This window comes from Hippopotamus amphibius, chromosome 3, assembly GCF_030028045.1.
Source record: "Hippopotamus amphibius kiboko isolate mHipAmp2 chromosome 3, mHipAmp2.hap2, whole genome shotgun sequence".
Lineage (NCBI taxonomy): Eukaryota > Metazoa > Chordata > Mammalia > Artiodactyla > Hippopotamidae > Hippopotamus > Hippopotamus amphibius.
Window position 1 is genome coordinate 153407014 of NC_080188.1, and position 20886 is coordinate 153427899.

Genomic DNA, 20886 nt, shown 5'->3' on the forward strand with positions numbered 1-20886 from the left:
CCTGTTTGGCAGCCTCAGAGGACCTACCAGCCACCCTGCTCGTACCATCCCTCTGAGAAGTAAGTCCTCCGGTCCCGCTAGCAGTGCCGTGGCTGAGCTCCAGGCGCGCCTGGCGGCAGCAGGAGCTGCTAGTTCCCCTCCTCCCGGCTCCGGCACCACTGGGAAGGGGGAGGGCCTCTCCCCGGGTGGTGGTAGGGGTGCCCAGGTGCCCTAGGGGGCCTGCTGCTTCCCAGAGTTTAGCCAGAAAGCTGCCCGGCAGAGTGCCGGAGGCAGAGTAAATGAGCAGGGGATGACATCCTCTCAGTTCGCGTCCCCAAGGAGAAAATGCAAAAATGGAGAGACTGAGCACACAGAGCAGGTGCACAACTCCCAGGTAGTCCGACCTCCCTGAGCTTAAGGACACAGAGTAGCTGGGCGGGCGGAGGCGTCTGGGGCTGTATTCCCATCTGCACGGCAGAAACCCATGCCGGCCCCACCTGCAGGGAGACAGCCCTCCCTGCCTCCCCAGCTCCTAACCCAGAACACAGGCCCTTGGGTTGAAATCCACATGCTTCAGAGAGACTCTTCCAACCCTGTGGGCACAAGGGTTAAATGAAGCTCCAGATTCACGTGCTGCTATTGTTGTTGCTGCCGGGAAGCTGAGACTGAGTCTCCTCTCTCCTCTCAGCCTGCCCATCCTTCTGTATGAACAGAAGCATAATGAACACGAGCCCTCTCTGCGGCGTCCCCTACACGCTCCCTTTAGACACAGCCCCAGGTTGCTTGCCCTCCTCTTGGGGCGGCCCGACAGAAGAGGAGCAAGGGAAGCACAGGGTGTGGGTGTCGTGGAGCCAGAGCTGGTGGCGAGGACTGGCTTCTTTGCTTGGGTGAAACGGAAGAAAAAGCTTCTTCCCAAATCTTATGTGGAAGAGGGTAGCACATGCGGGCTCAGAGGGGGTCACCACGTGTTTATTTTTGTAAATCTGCCCAGATGCGATATGATAAATTCCAGCTGGTGACTGTCAGATCTGCTCGGGGCAAGGAGGTTTGCATCGTCGTTAGCTACTCAGAACACTCCAGAGACTGAAGATGGTCACATCTTCCCTTTTCTGAATGTCCTCCATGTCTTAGGGCCCACCACGCAAGGGCCTTCTGAAGGTCATCTCTTCCAAGCCCCTGCCTCCAGGCAAGCCCGCTCTCCAATCAATCTCAGTAAGTGCCGTGGTTGTTTGTGAAGGGTTCCAGTAAAGGAAGCTCCAGACCCAGTGTTATGTTTGTTATGTTAAATTTGATATCAAATTTCAGTTCCTCTGGCTTTTGATATTATGCCATTTTTATCTTCGGATGACAGTATCCTTTCTTATCAACCTGGTTCCTTTCAGCAGCACCAGGCATTCTGTTGACATCATAGTCTGTTGTTATGGCAATTTTGTGATGTCAACAGACACTGAAAGGGAGGAGCTAATCTAATTTTTTGGATTGAGGGCAGAACTCAGTCAGAGAACAATGCAATCAGTGAATGGAAAAGGACAACATAATTCTTTAACCCATGATGAGACAAGCTGGTCGGATATAGCTGGGGTCAACAGCGGCTGATATTTAAGCAACTAATCCTAAATCCAAAAGGTCAATATATTTAGCCATTTAGTGGTACTTCTGCTTTATCCTGATGACAAGGGACTCCACTTTCCAGATCCCACCTCTCCCTGTCCCTAACCCAGTTATTGGAGCCCTGTTGTAGCTATGGGGAGCCGGGCCCTCTCCTGATGCCTACTTGGGGGTCTCTGCCTGTGCACAGGAGGTGCCCAATAAACATTTGTTGAATAAGTGAATGAATGAATGAACAAAAGAAACTCCCTATGCTCTGATTTAATTTTTAACCACCTGCATTTGGAGTTTGACATTCTATTACCAAGGGCTTCCCTATCTCTGCTCTCTCTTAAAATTAATTACTTCTCCGTGAGAGCAGCTCTGTTTCTGCCCCCTCACCCCTTCATTCAGCTCCCCTGCCTGGATCCCCCTTGAATATATATAGCTTGGCTTGGATCCATCTTCATTAGGAGGGGAAGAAAATTAAGCTCATCTGCACAGGAGGAGGGGTGGAGGTGCATTGGGAAATGAGTTTTCTTCCTCCAGAAGGCAAAAATATTCCTTTTCCCTTCAAGTTGAGCTCAGGGACCTCCCACAGCCTTTGCTTAACTTGTAAGTTAAATTACTTCTCCCATGCCCAGTGAAGATAGCACAGGAGGAGGAATGAAGGCTCAAGGGTTTCCCCTGCTTATTGAGAGCTCTGAAATCTTCAGGATTAAGTGAGCGCACAGAATGCGGGGCTGGAGGTTTTTTTCCTTTGCCACTAATCTGCACAGATGACAGGTTTTCATTAGGTTAGATACCAGGAAGAACTTACCAGGTATGGAACATTAAAAAAGGATAACAGGGACAGATAATCAGTTTTTTTCTCTCCTCTTCCCTTTCATTTGGGATGTCAGAGGCCTCCATTTCTCAAAGACATATGGTTATGAATCCATCTCCAAATGGACTTCTCGAATTCCACCCAAGGGAAGGGGGAATCTCAAGCAGGAAAGGAGATTTTGCTATGAAAGCAGGAGCATCCCTAAACTCCCGAGTTGCCCACTAGGTGGTCACCTTATCCACTGTACCTACGAAGGTGGCAATGGCAGTGACATCAGTGAAATGAGAATTGGCAGGACAAGGCTTTCAGTCCAAGGTCCAACATGAGGATGACTTGACTTCTTTGGCCCTTAGTTTTCTCACATGCAAATGAGGTACTTCCTAATTCTATGAAATAATAACTGGAAACTTTCAAAATGTGAAATGTTTTATGCACAAGAGATAATGGCTATGATTGTTCTGCTTAAAAACAAATCAAGAAATATGCTAGGTTCTGGAGCTGGAAAACGAAAAGCACACAGTCTCAGGCTTAAGATAGCTGTGGATGGAACAGAGGCTGGGAATGCGGGGACTGGCATTCCAGAAGTGCCAAAACCAATACATTACAAAGAAAAGAGGTAGATCCTCTCCATATTCCAAGCATTTGTCCCTCCATCTAGTTTGGGCTTTTCTACAGTTCAAGAGACACCTCCAGCCTCTAAGCGCAGGTGCTAGTGACAGCCTCACTATGGAGGTCACTGTGTACTGATTCACCTCCAAACATCCTCCCCAAGAATCAGCATCTATCTGGAGTGACACCTGTCACTACGCAGTCAAAAGCAGCAAACTCAACCTGGGTCTTCACGACTCTCTGCAGACATGCATGACCGCACGTGTGTGCATATACACACTCAGGAAGGACATCCAGAGCTCCCGCCATGTTAAATATTGAACCACTAGAGAGAGACAGTCCACTCCTTCTACCCTGGGCCCCTCTTGGTTACCTGCAGGACACCAAGCTGCTGCATCCCCAGACCTCCTGAAAATTAGCCCCAGCCAGGTTTTCCCATCCCGACAAGGCTTTGCCTTCGGCATTACAGCTCATTAACTGGAGAGAGGACTGCGAGGTGAGTGCGAAGGAGGGCTGCCATGGCCCGTCCCTCCTGCTTCCTTCTTCCCCCAGCTAGCAGATTCCAAGCTGAGACGGTCCACACACCAACAAGGATTTCTGCGCTGACAAAGGAGGCGAAGGTGGGGCGAGTTCTGGCTCCTGCTCTCCACCTCCCCTCTGGATCTCACCATCATCACTTTCAAGGAGCTATATGTGCTCCACCTTTCTGCCCCAGTTAAAAACCAACTTGGTTTACATTCCCAACAGTCCTGATGTGCCTGATTCCTGAGGCTCCCCCCACCCCCCATTCCTAGGAAAAAATACACTTCCCTAGCCAAGTTCTCCCCACCCACATCCCTCTGGTCTCCCACCTACTGCAGCCACACAAAGAGGAGGCTGACGGGAGTCAGCCCTGGTGGTCCCTCTAGGTATTTGCAAGTGGGAAAGGCTCCTCTACATGACACTGTCTCTTTTCCACATGCTGCCAACAGATCAAAACACCAGCCCTGCAGGCTCTAGGGATACAGCTGTCAGCCTTGCCCTTGCCCTTACTTTCTTCTCTCCTCCCGGCCCTTGCTCTAGCCCTCCTCCTACGCCACCGTCATTTCTAAAATGGCAAGATTAGAGTGCTTCTCCAAGTAAGCTTGCAACGTCCAAAAATGCTGGCTACTGGGCTGAGGAGATAAGATCCAAGCTGCTCTCTTTCCTGCTTAACTCTGCCTATCCTCACAGCCCCTTCCCTGCCCCCAAAGGGTCAAAACACCTTTTCCTTCCCTGCTATGATCAGTCATGGAACCCTGGGGGAATTTCACCCTGAGCTTGGCCCCTACCTCAGGTAGAAGGCAGAAAAGCTGGCTCAGTAGCCAAGGGATGGAAATTACAAATCAGGGGTCCAGATCCAGGCTTCCTCCCTTCCATCCTATGTAGATGTCCTTCCCTAGTCTCTCACTCTGTAATCGCCTGGGCCTGGACATTCCTTTTATGCCAAGAATAGGAGATAGGAAAGCCTACAACCACAGATAAGGGTAGGAGGGCCTTGTGTACCCTTTAATCAGGGTAATGCGTCATCATGTGTATGTGAGTGTGTGCGTGTGTGTCAAAGCATATGCGTGTGTGTCTGGTGAAGGGAAGAGTACAAATCTCACTCGGGAAGTTCACGGGGAAGCCTCACGCTGGTCTTCTGCCCCAACCTGGATTATCTTATCTTCAAACTGATTATTTTACTTTATGGAATTCCATTTGTCTTCTGAAAAATAAAGACCAACAGGGTGGATTCTGGGCATAGCCATGCCAGTTATTAAAATGCTGCAGTTCTTCTGTATTGGTTGGTAAAGGGCTACTCTTCCAATAAGGAAGAATTTCAATATTTTAATAACTGGCCCTCCCCTCCTCTATGTGACCCAGAGACACCCTAGGGCTCGCTAGGACTCCAGACCAGTGTCCTTTCTGGTTGGTAAGTTATTGAATGTCATTCCTAAGAGGACCATTCCCTAACTGTGTGAACACCGACGGCCCTTCCAGGTGTTAAGAACTGTGACTTTAGGCTCAGAAATGATCTCAGGTAGGTCGGGAGGCATTTCCCCCCTCACACCCTGACCCAGCTTGGAGAACCAGGTCGACCCGGTTCCCTGGGGCTCCTCGCGCTCCTTGTCCTCTGTGGCATCCCTGCTGTGGGGAACAGGAAATGAAAGGAGAAAAAGGAGCTGCCTGCAGCTCCAGCTCCACATTTTCCTTCTCTCAGCCTTCTCGAGTGGCCGCCAGCTAAGTCACATAGAAGCAGAGGGAAAAGGTCTCCAGTCCCCTCCCCTCAGCCTCCAAGCTGCTTTCTCCTGACAGTCAGCAACTGGAAAGAGTCCCAAGAGGTAACGGGCAGGGCAATAATTAATTACCTCCCCCGCCCCCCAGGCTCTGAGCCGAATCCCAAACCCCTAACCCTTCAGAGGCTGAAGAAGCCCAGCTGTCTGCGTCCAGGCTCCGTGGAAGGCCACTGGAACCAGGCTTCCTCACTCCTAGCTCAGCAGATTTCGTCCTGGTGTCCCACGGAGAGCAGTCACCCCACCCACCCCAAGGGAAGGAATTGTGCAAAGTAAGTGTTTGGAGAGTAATGCAGCTAGGCTGGTGCCCCTCCTCCCACACCCTCAAAAGCTACAAATGCTTCCTTGGTTCCAAATCCAGCAATCTGTGAGGGTCAAGCTGTTCCGTGCCTCAGTTTCCTTGTTTTAAGAATAAAAGAGCAGTAATAAGTGGCGACCTGTTTAGTAGACAACACAAATGTCCTACCAGACTAGACAGGGAGGAAGAGAGGTGATGATGCTTTGAAGGGGTGAACACAGGGAAAACATTAAACTCACAGGGTCTCTGGTCCTTGCACTGAGAGGAAGGCAAGGCCCATTCCAGAGTCAGGGGAGCTGAGACTTATTGCCCCAGCTGTAGTGACACGAGAGACAAGACAAAGTTCCCATCTCCTTGGTTGTCCCCAGTCCCTGCTACTTCTCCAACCTGACCTCCTCACCTCAAGGAGAGAAGAGGGAGAGCGCCTCATGATTCGGGGGGAGACTCCAGCTCCACAAGGCCCGCTGCAAGAACACAGGGATGAAAGTCACAAACCCTCTCGCCGCTAACCCCCATGGGCTACAGGTCTGGGGACTGTGTGTGATGTGGGGTGGGAGGTACCCAAAAATGCTGGTCCAACAACACCTGCCTAGGTGCAGAGGTGCGGCGGCGCAGCCACACACAAACTGCTTACAGCCTGGGCCTTCTTTGTCGCTGTGCCCTGGACGGCAACTCACACCCAGAAACTGAACGGCTGTCTAGTGGAGTGGCTCAGAGGCAGGCCAGCGGTCTGACCACAGCGGGGGGAGGAGACAGGTGCTGTGCTGCTCTGGGATGTTGACCTGCTAGCGAGAGGCAGGAGAGCTCAGCCTCGAACACTCACCAGGGAATCTGATAGGCGGGTTCCTTGCTCTGTGGCCCCTCCTCTCCCCTGTCCCTTCCTACTGGCCAGATGGACTCCGATAAGAGTCCTCTTCTGGGGAAGAAGAGAGCAGTAAATCAATGGGAGCGGGAGGGCAGGAGCCTAGGAGACTGATTTGGGAGGAAGGAGGTCCCCACCTCGGAGGGCTGCATGGGATGTGGATGCAAAGGCAGCTGGGACGGCAGTAAAGCTCTAGTGGGAGCACTGCTTCTCACCTGTCCCGGGTTGGGGTGGGGAGGGTGGCGGGGAGGTGGTTAGCGGCTCATCTCTCCTAGACTGGGAGTAACGGGTAAGCAGGGACACAGACGGATTGTGGGGAATTTTGAATGCCTCCTTCTGCCAGGAGTGAGAAACCTGGAACTTCCCATGTACTTGGGGAGCTTGCTAAGGGCTCAGAGGGCAGAGGAATCTCCCCGGACTGCTGTCTGCTGTAGAAAAGATCCAAAAGGAGCTTAGGGACAAGGGTCACCAGTGGATCCAGCCAGAAAATGACTGTGCCTGGAGACAGTTGTTGCTGCCTCCACCTCTGTGTGTGGAGAAAAATCATCGTGAGCTCCCCTGACATCCCAGAGACGGAAAGTGAGAGCTGCAAGGGAAAGGACTTGGAGAACTTTTGAAGAGAGCTGTCACATGAAAACAAAGAATGGCTGCTGCATGGCTGTGGCTGACCAGTACTGATCTCTTTACTTTTCTGGGTCTCAGTTCCCCCATCTGTAACATGGAGTGATACCGAATTGCTGGGAGGAGTAAACAAGATCACATATTTAAAGCACCTAGGAGAGGGGCTTCCCTGGTGGCACAGTGGTTGAGAATCTGCCTGCCAATGCAGGGGACACGGGTTTGAGCCCTGGTCTGGGAAGATCCCACATGCCACAGAGCAACTCAGCCCGTGCACCACAACTATTGAGCCTGCACTCTAGAGCCCACAAGCCACAACTACTGAGTTCACGTGCCACAACTACTGAAGCCCGAGCGCCTAGAGCCCGTGCTCCACAACAAGAGAAGCCACGGCAAAGAGAAGCCCGCACCTTCACAGCGAAGAGTAGCTGCCACTCACCGCAACTAGAGAAAGCCTGCGTGCAGCAACAGACCCAATGCAGCCTAAATAAATAAATAAAAAATTTTGTAAAAATTTTAAAAAATAAAAAATAAAAATAAAGTACCTAGGAGAATGCTTGGCACATAACAGTTGCTCAGTCAGTGGTTGATGTTACAATCATTAATCAGATAAAGGAATAAAATAAAACAAGGGGCACTCTCTCATCCAATTTAGCAGTCACTAGTCATATGTGGCTATATATGTTTTCATTAATTAAAATTAAATAAAATTTAAAATTTCAGTTCCTCAGTCATGCTAGCCACTTTCCACTGTGGCTCGAGAGCCACCATGGCTAGAGGCCACCAAACCGGACAGGACAGCTGTAGCATGTTCCACCACTGCGGAGTGTTCTGTTGGACACCACTGGGCTAGATGTTCTCTAAGCCACCTTTTCCAGTTCTAATATTTTTGGACTCTGTAAAACACATAACTCCAAACCCGTCTGTCCTTCTGCCAGCTGATATGTGCAGTGCCCTCAGGGAATGCAGGTTCTCTCACAGTCCTCAGCTATACACACACACAGAGGAAATCTGCTGCCAACAACAATATAAAGGTGAAAAATCTAAAATCAAATGATACATTCCAACGTCTAATCAAAATTAATTTGGCTATTCCATCATTTTAAAATATATGCATTAAGGGTCCCCTCCAGGGCTCAACAATATTGTTAGTAACAGCCCTATTGAGGGCAGACCCTGGGGGAGGCAATTGGAAAAGGTTACAGAGAGGATCATGGAGGTTGGAAAAGGGGAAAGAACAAGGAACTGTCCCTCCTTCCTGCCTCCTTTCTTTCTTGGATGGGCTGGAGGGAGGAAGAGCAGACAGGTCGTCTGCGTGGTCTGCAGGATCCTGTGGTCCACAGTGCGAGGAGCCAGCACAGAGGGGAAGAGAGGGGAAGAGGAACTGCCACCGAGGACGGCAGGCTCAGGAGTCTTCCTTCCCTTGTACCTCCCCTGTCCCCACCCTGGCCCCCACAGGATACCTCTGTATCCCTGATAATCACAGGGATACAATCTGTTCCTAAACAAATGAAGCAGGTGCCAGAGTGTGTCCGCTGACAACCGTGGCTTAGAGAGGGGAGGGGAGAAGATCTCAGAGGAATAGAAGAGGCGTTCCCAGGCCTAGACCCTGCCTGGAGCCCAGATAAGGGAAAGAGGAGCTTGGGAAGAAAAAGAAGTGGGGGGTGAACCAGGTAAGGGACACTGCTGGCCCTCCACTGTCCCTCTGCCATGCAGTAGCCTTGAAGGAAGACTAGGTGGAGACGCTGAGACAAGAAGAAACAGACGCTTTAGGAGGAGAGCAGAGAGGAAGAAAAGGAAAGGGGTGCTGTGCTGGTCTGAGTCAGGACAGAAGCCAGTCTTGGTAAGTGACACCTGAGTAACAGGTGAGTCTGCCTGTTCCTGTTAGAGCATATAACACCATCCCGCTGCTGCCCCTTGTGGCTGGCCTGGGAATAGCGCTCGCTATATAATTCGCAAGGCCCAGAGCAAAATAAAAATGCAGGGCTCCTTGCTCAAAAATTAAGAAGTTCAGGATGGTGACAGAAGAGCACTAAACCAAGCTCTTCTGAGAACACAGGGCAACTGCACAGGGTGTATGCCCATGAAGCCCGCCCTGCCTGGGAACAGCAATTCCTCTGTGCTGCTTCTCCTGGGAGTACACAGACAGAAGGTGACGAGTCATATTTGTGGCTAACTCTTAGTACAAGGCAGAACACGAAAAGTGGCCCCGCTCCTCTCCCAGTCCCTACTTCCCCCTCTTTCTTGGCTCACATGCCCAGAAACTTGGCTGCTTCTGCTCCTGCCCCGCTGGGCCTGGTGGCTGGCACCTCCCCCTTATTGTGCCCGGCTTCTGTTTGCCTGCGGGCAGCTTCGCCGGAGGAAGCAGCACAGCTAAAAGCCACGGGGTTGGGTTTGCCTTCTCTCTCAAACCTGCCTTCAAGCCTGGCACAGGGAGCGCTCTGTTCCTACCCAGGCCCCTGCAGGGCTGCCTACCATTACCATTATGTCATCGAACCTTCTTCCTCCCAAGGAAGAGGCAGGGGGACAAAAGGGCTCCTGGCTAACAGAGGGTAAAGTCAACATTTCTTCTCTGGAGACAAATCAGGCTTTCATTTTTTGTGCACGCACGGGTACACACACACACACACACACACACACACACACACACACAGAAAATCAGCTGAGAAAAGTCCATCTTAGCACCTCCTCCAACCAAGCCAAGAAACTCTTGTTCACATTTCCTGCATCAGTCTGACTTGTCATGAGAAGGTGCCTGGGTCAAAGAGCCCAAATATTTGGAGGGAATGAGGGTCCTGAATGGGCAGCTGGGGGACAGGGGACAACAGATATCTAAACCCAAAAGACTGGTTCTCTCTCCTCCTGGATTTGTTTGCTCCCAAACAACAAACTTGGTCTTCTAATGAGTTGAGTCCCCTGCCAACGCTCTGTTCTCCCCCCGCCCCCTCTCTGTTCTCCCTCCACCCCTTGCATCCTGCCTCCCACCTCTCCACACCTGACTTGAAGGAGAAAGGATAAAAGGCAAGGCACACTATGCCAGTCTCCTTTGGCTGTGCCCTCTCTGCCTTCCTTCAGGGCTGGTCCCAGGAAAGGGCTGTGAAGAGGTGGATGGGGCTTCTGCCCAGAGCTCCCAAGCCCCTCTCTGGAGACAATGGCTCAGGGAGGGGGGAAGAGCAGGGCTTCAGCTTTGTGTACAGGGTGGCCACACAAAACCATTGTCTCTGCATCTGGACAAGGATTTGTATTTCTGGCTTCTGTGCCAAGTGGTTCACCTCCTTGGACGAAGACAACCCTGAAGATTTCCTTCTAATAAATAGGAATGATACTGAAATCTGGCCCCAAGCTGAGAATTTGTATCCGGGTGTAACAAAAGCCCACTCTAGTTGATGGAATGGGAATATTGGCGCTCTCTCACCTGCTCCAGAGTCACCCAGACAAACATACAGCAGACAGATAACCACTCACTCACCGGCTCTTCTCTGTGGTCCCCTCTGCTCTCGCCCTGACTCCTTTCACACTCAGGAATAGGGAAAAGGTTCCTCTTTAACACTCACCAGGTCCCTGGTGGGTAGCAATCATTAACAGCCACACATGCTGACTGGCCTTAACCCCTTCAGTGCTGGCTGCCTCCAGCCAGCTGATGGACAGCCCTGTCCCCTCTTCCCAGCTCTGAGACAGCGGCAAGTCCCACCTTGATGCCATCCACCTGAGCAATGCTGCTGCCTCCCATGTGGAGAGCAGGAACCCTCTAGTCCCACCCAGGCCGCCCCGCCTGATTGGAGCACACTGGCAACCTGAGGCGCTCGGCTCTGGCACGATGCCCAATTGGATGAGCCCACATTATGAAATATTTGCCTAGCAGGCCAATAGAGGAGCCAGGATCGAGGGGGAGGGGATGATATTTTTATTTATTCCTGGAGGAGGGAGAACAGACAAAGGTAGTCATAGCATCCCTAGCCCTGGGCCAGGAAACAGGGCGCAGGCGGTCTTCAGGTCAATGTAAGTGCCTCCACCCTCTCTGTCCAGGTACAGGGCATAATCCTGGAAGGCTTCTGAGCAATTTCAGCTCCTGGCTGTTTAGCTAGAGGGTTTCTTTGCCTTAATAATTCCCTGACTCACCCAGGAGTTTGGAGCTAGGAATTGTAATCGAAATGAAGAAGGAAAACAACTTGACAGGCAAAGGATTGCTTGTATCTGCACAAACTGTGGGGCATAGGTAGTCTTCTTTATATTTCAAAGTTGCAGAAATCATTTGTGCATCTTTGGAGGATGCAGAAGGTGGGCAGGAATGAGTAGAGACAAATCACCTCTTTATGCCTTTAAAAACAGGCAACTGATTTGGGGAAATCTAAATCCAGCATAAAAGTATCTACATGTAGGACACATGCAAATCTATGCAGATATGTGCAAATGAGCAGCTTCAGGCTTTTCAGAATAAGTCCTTGCCAGGATTTTTCTAATTTGAGCAAGAAATCAGGTAGTCTCCAAACCCTATAACAAAGCATCTCACAACAGCATAAGGATATCACTAACGGGAGCATATAGAGCTCAGTAAACATATTTATTGAACATTTACTACATGTAAAGCCTTGAAGTACAGTCTGGTAGGGTTTTTAAACCATGATCATAAACATGATAGGCTACATAGGAGAATGCAAGTGCCCTCTCTCTCCACACCCACAGTTACTATCCCCTTATCCTTTCGGGCCCCAGTGGGCAGTCAGGCTGCTCCACCTCGTGCCAGCCTGGGTCTAGTAACCGCACCTCCTCTCATCACCCCTGGTTCCTATTTTTCTGTCAGTAGTCCAGTCACTGTGGCTCAAGATCCTGGCTTAAACCTGCCAGGGGGCCTTATCTTATCTCCTGGGCTGCCTTCCCAGTGGCCTGATGGCTGGCTGGCCAGTCTCTTAAAGGGGCTGCAGGCATTCCCACCTGCTCCATTCACCCTCAACAACAGCCCAGAAATCTAGGGCTGCACTGCCTGAGGAGGGTCAGGTTCACCACACCACTCCCTCCTCTCACGTCCTTTACAGCCACAGCTGGCTGCAGGACTGCTACAGCATGATTTATTAACTTAAAATAGGAAAAGATGCTGATGTTTTTACATGCTTTTAAATGCTTATCATATCATGTAAAAGCCCTGCACTTCAGTATTTACAGGTTCCCGCTCTGTGAGTTTTAAAGGGGGAGAGGGGCTCAGGATAAAAAGTCAATATAGAAAAATCAATTATATCTCTATATACTAGCAGCAAACAATGAAAAATTGAAATTTTAAAAATACTACTTACAATAGGGTAAAAAATATGAACTATTTAGGAATAAATCTGACAACAGATGTGCAAGAGCTACTATATACTGAAAACTGTAACACAATACCGAGAGCAATTAAATAAAACCTAAATAAGAGAGATACTGTTTACATGGAAAAGGAAACTGTTGTTAAGCTATCAATTCTCCATTTATTTTCCTATAGAGTCAATGCAATCTCAATAGATTCTTCATAAAAATTAAGTGCTTCTGAAATTCATATAGAAATTAAAAGGACCTATAATAACCCCTAAAAATTTCAAAAAGAAGCATAAAGTTAGAAAAATAAAGAATAAAGTTAGAAGTCTTAGATTACCTGACTTCAAGATTATAAATCTACAATAGTCAAGATAATGTGGTATCAGCATAAAGATACATGTACAGATAAGTGGAATAGAATAGACAGTCCAAGAATTGACCAAATAACCATGCATATATGGTCAACTGGTTTTCCACAGAGGTATAAGGACAATTCAGCGGGGGAATGACAGCTTTTTCAGCACATGGTGCTGGAAAAACTAGAGGTCCATATACCAAAACCAAGACAAAAACAAAACCCCTTGACCCTACCATTACAAATTAACTCAAAACGGACCAAGGCCTAAAATGTAAGAGCTTAAACTATAAGACTTCTAGAAAAAAACAATGAAGAACATCTTAGTGATTTTTGGTTTAGCAAATTTCTTAAATTAGACACAAAACGCACCAACTTTAAACAAAATATCAAGAAATCAAACTTCACTGAAATAAAAAACTTTACTTTTCATAAGATACTGTTACAAAAATAAAGAGGTAAGCCATAAACTGGAGGAAATATTTGCAAAACATGTGACATGAGACTTTGGTGAACAGTCCGCCTGCCAATGCAGAGGACATGGGTTCCAGCCCTGGTCCGGGAAGATCCCACATGCCATGGAGCAAGTAAGCCCATGAGCCACAGCTGCTGAGCCTGCGCTCTAGAGCCGGCGAGCCACAACTACTGAAGCCCTCGAGCCTAGAGCCCGTGCTCCGCAACGGGAGAGGCCACAGCAATGAGAAGCCCACGCACCACAACAAGGGGTAACCCCCGCTCGCCATAGCCAGAGAAAGCCCGCGTACAGCAACAAAGACCCAACGCAGCCAAAAATAATAAATAAATAAGAGTATATAAAGAACTCTTACAACTAAATATTCAGATGGCAAATGACACAATTAAAAAAAAGAATGTGGGCAAAAGATTTAAACAGACACTCCACCAAAGAGGATATACTATGTCAAATAAAGTACATGAAAACGAGCTCAACATCATTAGTCATTAGGGAAATGCAAATTGAATCCACAATGAGATAACACTACACACACCCACCAGAACTGCTAAAATTAAGACCAATCATACCAAATGTTGACAAAAATGTAAGTGAACTGGAAGTCATACCCTGCTGAGGAGACCGTAAATGGTACGTCCACTTTATTTAACTTTTTAAGAAACTGCCAAACTTTTCCACACAGTTTAACATACAACCCATTGATTCCTAGGTATTTACCCAAAAGAAATGTAAGCATATGTCCACACAAAGACTTGAACACAAATATTCATAGCAGCTTGTCTGTAAGAGTCCCAAACTGCAAAAAAACTCAAATGTCCATGAACAGGTGAATACAATATGTGTTACATCCATAGAATGGAATATGATTCAGCAATAAAAAGAAATGAATTGCTGATATACATAACAACAAGGATGTACTCAAAATAATTGTGTTGAATGAAAGAAGCAAGACCCCCTCCCCCCAAGTAAAAACTGTATACTGTGTGATTCCTTTATACAAAACCCTACAATGTAAACTAATTTATAGTGGCAGAGAGCAGATCAGAAGCTGCATGGGGATAGGGTAGATAGAGGGATTTCAAAAAGGCAGGAAGAAACTTTGGGGAGTGATGCATATATGCGCATTATCTTAATTGTGGTTATGGTTTCAAAGAATGCATCAAATTTTACCCTTTAAATGTTTTATCATAAATCAGTTATACCTCTATAAAGCTATAAGAAAGAAAAGTCCTCAGCTGAGACTTTACAAAAAGGAAAACCCAACACCTACCCCTGGACCTCACCCATCATGCTGTACACTGTGATGAATGAGGGCAAGTGGGGTGGCTGGGCAGGGATTCCAGCTTTTCCTATGGACCTGCTTTTGTCTGCTGGTGAAAGACAGGGACAGACACGGCCTGCAACTGGCCTGGACTCGTCTCCTGGATTTAGGTCAAATGATGTGGCAGACCTGAATGTGGTCTTTATAAAATTAAAACATTATTTGCTTTATGACAGAAAGGAAAATATCAAGTAAAACCCTGTACAGTTCACAAAGCCCTCTCATCATTCTCACACTTGATTCTTTTATGCTCCTATGAGGGAGGCAGAAAAATATTAATACTCTCATTTCACAAAAAACAAAGCAAACAAACAACAAAAAAAACACCTGCGGCTCAAAGAGGTAAAGGATCTTGCCTCCTACGTGGGAGGCAAGGCTAAACCCAGAGTCTGTTGACCTCAGTCCGGAGCTCTTTCCTGTTAACACGCAATCTGCCCACAGCCTGGCTGACACCCCTGCCTGTCCCTCAGCCCCGGCTCTGCTCCCAGAGCCGTGGAACATGGACCAGCATTGTGGTGCTCACCCCACGCTGGCCGAATGCTCACGTACAGCACAAGTGACAGACCCGCAAGGGGTCCCAGGATGAATGAAAACAGGGGCAGCTCTAGGATCAGAATAGGCTCAACTAAGGGGAACCATGTCGTGTTAAGACAGGGGAGACTGGGAGAGAGGAGGGGATCTAAGGGTCTAATCAGATCACACAGCTGATGAGAAAAGAGTGGGGAAAACCAACCAAACACCACTCCCAAGGCAGGAAGTCTGGTGGGTGTGGAAGCAGCTGGAAGCTGTTAGAGGGCTCCAGGCCTCTGTACCCCTCCTCTCCCTCCTCTTCTGTCCCCCACCCTCCCTCCTCCTCCGCTCTGGCCAGGACTGGCTGGGTGCCCCAATCTCCCTCTTTCCCTTGTTCTGAGGACAGGATGATGGGAGGGAAGAAACGCACTCTGCAGGGCATGCCGGCACAAAATGTAAGAGGCAGCTAAAAACTCAATGATCAAGATTGATAACATTTTAATGCAATATTTTTGGAATAAAAATTAGTGCAAAAAAATCCATGATGAGTGAAATGTCATTTTAAATAAAGACCAGATCAGTATTACTCAATTTCCCTTTCGCCTGAGGCTCCGACATTGCTTGGAGTGATCCTGTTGTTACTGAAAATATTGATATTTTTTTCTTCATGAAATTTTTGCACTGATTTTGATTTTTTTAAAAATTGCATTAAATGTTATTTATCTTGATTACTGAATTTTTTGGCATCCTCTTAAAGTTTGTGCCTAAGGAGAATGCCTCAATCACCTTACCTTTAGTCAACCCTGCTCAGGGATGAGACTGGGGGGACTGGGAGGGAAAGGGGGAGACTGGACAAGGCCCAGAAAGGGCCAGAGAGAGGCCTGCACTCTTCAAAAAACCTCAGTGCATGAGAAACAAAGAAAGGCTAAGGAATTATTCCAGGTTAAAGAGGAGTAGAGATATGCTCCTAGATTAGATTCTAATGACATTATTGGGGCAACTGGTGAAGTTGAATATGGACTGTCTGTTAGATAATAGCATTATATCAATGTTAAGTTTCCTGAATTTGCTGATTGTACTGTGTTTATGCAAGAGAATATCCTTGTTTTCAAAAGGAAAAAAAGATAACGAAGTAATAAGGGTCAGAGGGTGACAGCTGCCTGAGAGCTACATTAAGCCAAACGCCCCTCTCTCTCCAGCCTGTCTTTCCTCCAATTCCAGGCAGTCCCAAGAGGGACGAGTAGGAAATGGGGATGGCAGGAAGTCTTGTCTGGAAGACCAGGTATTGGAGGGCTGGTGGGACATTTTCTTCCTGAAACACGAATTAGCCTTGAATACCCAAATCACTCCTCACCTGCTCCAGGAAGACTCGACAACTGGCACAGGAAAGAAAGGAAATTAACACCTACCCAAGCCAGGACACTAGTACATTCTCTGCTTAACCTCCTGAGATAGGTACTGCTGTCTGTACTGATGGAGGAGGAACCTGAGAAGTCAGGTATGCAGCCCAAGGCTACACAGTTCGGAAGTGAGAAAGCTGGGATTAGAGCCCAGGACACAGCCCAAAGCCTCCACTTCAAGTTCGTTGTGCAACTTGAAATTCCCTTCTCGTGCATCATCCTACAGACTAATCCTTTAGTTTATTTTTGCTGAGTTGAATCTGCATTGGCCTTGAGATTTCTGGCTCCGGATTTCAGACTGCCTCAGTTCCAATTCTGATTCTACCAGTTACTACCTAAAGGGCTTTGAGTGAGTGACAACCTCTCTGTGCTTTCATTCCCCCATCTGTAAACAGGGATAACATAAACTCTTATCTCGTGGGTTTGTCATAGGATTAAATGAGATTATACAAGCAGAGAATTTAAGAGAGACCCCGGTACCTAGCAATGTTCAATAAATGCCAGGAATCATTATTATCCGCCTGCCTCTGCCTCGGATCATTCACTCGTAGGAAGCAATGGCTTCACTGTTGCCTATAAAACCCCTTAGCACTTTGGCACACGAAGATGAATGCTTAATAACTGTTCCTAAAGAACTTATCTATCAAGACGGCACTTCAGATATTCCTCAATCTAGTTTGTAATGCCTTTAAGCTACCACCCACCTCAGATCATCACTTGTGAGCATTTGAGACAGACCCTCTACCCTTAGGAGCCAGAATAATCAACACCTAAGAATCTCAGAGAGGAGGGAGGTCTGCCCCACCATACTCTGAACTAGAAGGGGGATTTTGTTTTTTCTGTGTCTTGTCACACTCGGAAGTTAAAAAGCAAGTCAATTCTAGGGACTACATCACTGGGCTGAAGGAGCCGTCTGGGAAGACCCAAGTTCTCATGAGTGTACTGTACCCATCCAGCTGTACAATGTGGGCAAGTGCTTGCCCCTTGGGGCCCACTGGGCCTGAGCAGGGAAATCCCCCTGCCCACAGGGTGAACGAGAGGGCAAGAGAGGCCACCGAGTCCTGAGCACTTCGGGTTCCTCGAGAAAGCTCCTCCGGAGCTCACTCCCTGTTGGAGAGTTTGGGTCCAGCTAAGGAGGGCCTACAGCGTGAGAAGGAAAACAAACCAACAGAGTATGCATCTAGGTGGCCGAAGACGGGCAGACCAAGGGCAGAGCGCCCAAAGGTCGAGCAGCGGTCAGATTTAGCCAAGATGGTCCTCCTGTGACAAAGGCAGAGCTGGAGCAGGGCAATTTCCTAACTATAAACAGAAACTCAGGAAGCCCCAAACCACACACAGGCACGTGTGAGGATGAGCGGAAAGCACAGAGGACACCAGGGATTGTACGTAGAAGAAAGGGCTTATGAAGTGGCAGTGAAGGAAGGCAGGAGGGTGACTATATGTGGATGCACGAGGATGCAAGGGCACAGCCAGGTCTGTGGGGCCTGAAGCTTACACCATTCGGGCAATTCTTATGAAGAAAAAGACTACAAATACAAGTTAAAGGCAGCCTTGGAAGGGGCTGGTGCGAGTGGGAGGCTGACACTAAGTGGCATCGCTTCCCGGTAAACACACCCCCACTTCTGTCTGTCCCTGTCTCTGAACACAGCACACGCACCTGCGTTGGAGCCTCCCAGCCCCTGCCTCAGCGCTGTTTCTCCTTCCCGTCACACAGCACTTTGCCTGACCTGATTTTTTTTTTCACAGCAGAAAGCACGAAATAGAGTCCCCACACCCTGGAATTAAATTCCTTCCCACCTCAGTGCAATGGATATTTGGATTTTGTGCCACACCCCAAACCCCCTCCAACGCACTGCACCATCGCCATCGCCACCAGGACTGTGTTCCCTCCCCACCCACGTGCGTTGCTAGGGGTAGCCCCACCTTCCCCAAAGGGCAAAGCAGGGGCCCTCCAAGCTGCCAAGAGGGGTGAAACCGCAGCTCCCCCCATCGCCTGGCCCCTGCATTCCAGCCCTGCGCCCAGAGTTTGACCTTCTCTGCGGCTGCTGCAGATGTGTTCTGTGTTACAGAAATAGCTCAGCTCCTGGGCCCCTGCAGGCCCTCCCTCTCCTCCACCCAGAGACACTCCCACCTCACAGGCTCCAGGGGAGTCAGGCAAGAGCAGAGGGAAGGGCTCCGTTCTTCACTGCCCTCCCACACACCCCTCCCGGAGCAGAGCCAAGTGGGGCCTGCCTCCCTCGCCCCTCCTCCTTCCAGCCCCAGCACTTCTGGCCATGTCTGCCATTACCGTGGATGGAGGTGAGAGTTTTGGCAGAGGAAGGCATGAAGGAGGGACAGCTCCACGAAAAGCTTAGACAACTTGAGCCCGTAATGTTCCTCTTCTCTGGAGTTCATCTGGATGAAGGGCAGCAGCCAGACAGAAATAGTTCCACATGCCATATACCCTGGCCCAGATCCCTGTCTTCTCGTGCAAGAGGATGATTTCATGGTCACTGACTCAATCCTAACCTAAACAAGATGGCAGGCATCAGCCCTCCTCACAAGCCCAAGAGGCAATGGGGGACAAAGGACTCCATGACATTATGAAAGACTGAATTTAGAAACAGGGATGAGCTTTACTCATGAGGCTTTTAGATCTTGACTCCCTAGTGTCTGATGGAACAATAAAATCTTTCCTGAAGGACTTTACTAAAAGGATAGTGTTACCTCTGGGTAGGGTGGAGGCCTGAATGGCCTTCAAGATTCGGGTTCCACGCCCTTCCCACCCATGGGGAACAGCAAGGACTCCGCAGTCATGCCTGGCTCCTTCAGTTGCACCGCCCTACTACCTGCGAGGCCTTGCCAGCCCCCGTAGTCAGGCGGAAAAAGAGCCGAACAAAGGAGGCCGGAGGTGTGTAAACTCTCCAAGCCAGACTCCTCTAGGCGTGGAGGTCCAGGAGAGGCTAATGGTGATAGAAAGTACCCATCCCTTTCTAGAAACTGTTAGATACCCACATAGTTAACAGTGGTAATAGCCATGTTCCTAAAACCTGACACCACTCTCTTGGTTACAGGTAGTAGCCACCTGACCCAAGCTCAGCCAAAACACCTTTCCAGGGATGGGAACTGGAATTGAGATAAAAAAAGGGATCAGTCCTTTTCCAGGTAACATGTACATGAGGGAGATGCTAGAAGCCATCTTTTCCACCCTGTAGACTGACCAGAGAGCCAGAAGGCATCGGCAGGGAGAAGAGACTGAAGCCAGCACACGAAGAGGAACAAAGGGTAAGACCATACTTGCGGCATTCAGCTACTTGGTTCTAGTTTGCTCCTGTGGTCCAGCCATTTCTCTGGCCCTTACAATAGAATCCCCTTTGGGGCTTAAAGCGCTTCGAGCAGTTCCAGTAACGTACTCAAAAGTCCTAACTAATACCAGGAAGAGGGACAAGATGACTTCGGGAGGATCCAACGTCTCAACTCTGCAGATGTGGCTGGCACGAGAAAGAAAAGGAAGGTGAAAGGAAGAGGAAGGAAAAGGACTGGGAAGTTTGCCCAAGTGTAGCAGAAAATGGTGCTGGAAGACCTAGGCTGGCCTAGAAGTCAGGCCATTTGAGAAGACAGGGTGAAGGTAAGAGTCAGAGAAAGCAGATGAGTTTGCTACTGCCCCGTTTAGAAAAGCTCTTAGGATGTTTAGGGGGAGCTGGCAACAGGAGAAGTGGGGGCCACATGGGTGAACTAAGATCCCTAACGAAGGTGGCAGACCAGCACTCTGATGGACAGACAGGGCAAGGCACCCAGAGCCCACAAGCTAACGTAACTTTGAGACACGTTCCCCTAGGATATCCAATATTCAGGGGAAAAGAAAATCTTATATGCTCTCTGCTGTACTTCTCAAAGCAAATGAGGGTCCTTTGCCACTTTAGAGCCTCACAGTTCTCTCAGACTAAGGGGTCTGATGTGCCCCTCGGGTCATCTTTAGAAAAACCTACTTTCCTGGCCGCAACTCCATGAGCTAATGGTCCCTTTAAGAATATCTTCCCCACTCTGTTCTCTAGATGGCTGGAGCAGATGTTCCTTGTTCCTATGGCAACGAACCTACCACCCTTCCTAATGGCTAGCTTCCTAGTGAAGGACACATGCAGCACAGGCTACTCCCCAACCAGAGCGGCTGGCCCGTGTGCTGGTTAGAATTCACTGACGGCAGGACAGCACAGGACGCTGTGGACTCCCGTGTGCTTGCATAATAAGAGTTCAAATCTTACCTGACCTAGAGATGACCCAGAAATGGCAGTCGCCATGTGACAGCACTTAGAAGGTAGGGGGAGGGAGGTTACCTACGTCACTGCCCAGACAGCAGACCAACGTCCATGTTTGCAATGAAGTGTTAAAAAGCACATGGTGTATCTTCAACAAACTGAATTAGCTCCTCCTTTGACCTTTTTATCACATCACTAATGAAGACCAGTGAGACCCCCCCGAATTGAATTCTC

At 48.9% G+C, this 20886-nt stretch overlaps 1 protein-coding gene across 9 annotated transcripts in view; it reads right to left on the minus strand.

Moving 5' to 3' along the window:
- PLEKHA6 (pleckstrin homology domain containing A6) overlaps positions 1-20886 on the minus strand; it is a 152173-nt gene that overhangs the window by 61026 nt on the left and 70261 nt on the right. Inside the window, exon 1 of one of the 9 annotated variants that reach the window (XM_057728181.1) lies at positions 10628-10805. The exons of the other annotated variants lie outside the window; for them this stretch is intronic. The gene's annotated coding sequence lies outside the window, so the exon portion shown is untranslated. Of the gene's footprint in view, positions 1-10627; positions 10806-20886 lie in introns of those variants that run through there. 9 annotated transcript variants of the gene reach the window in all.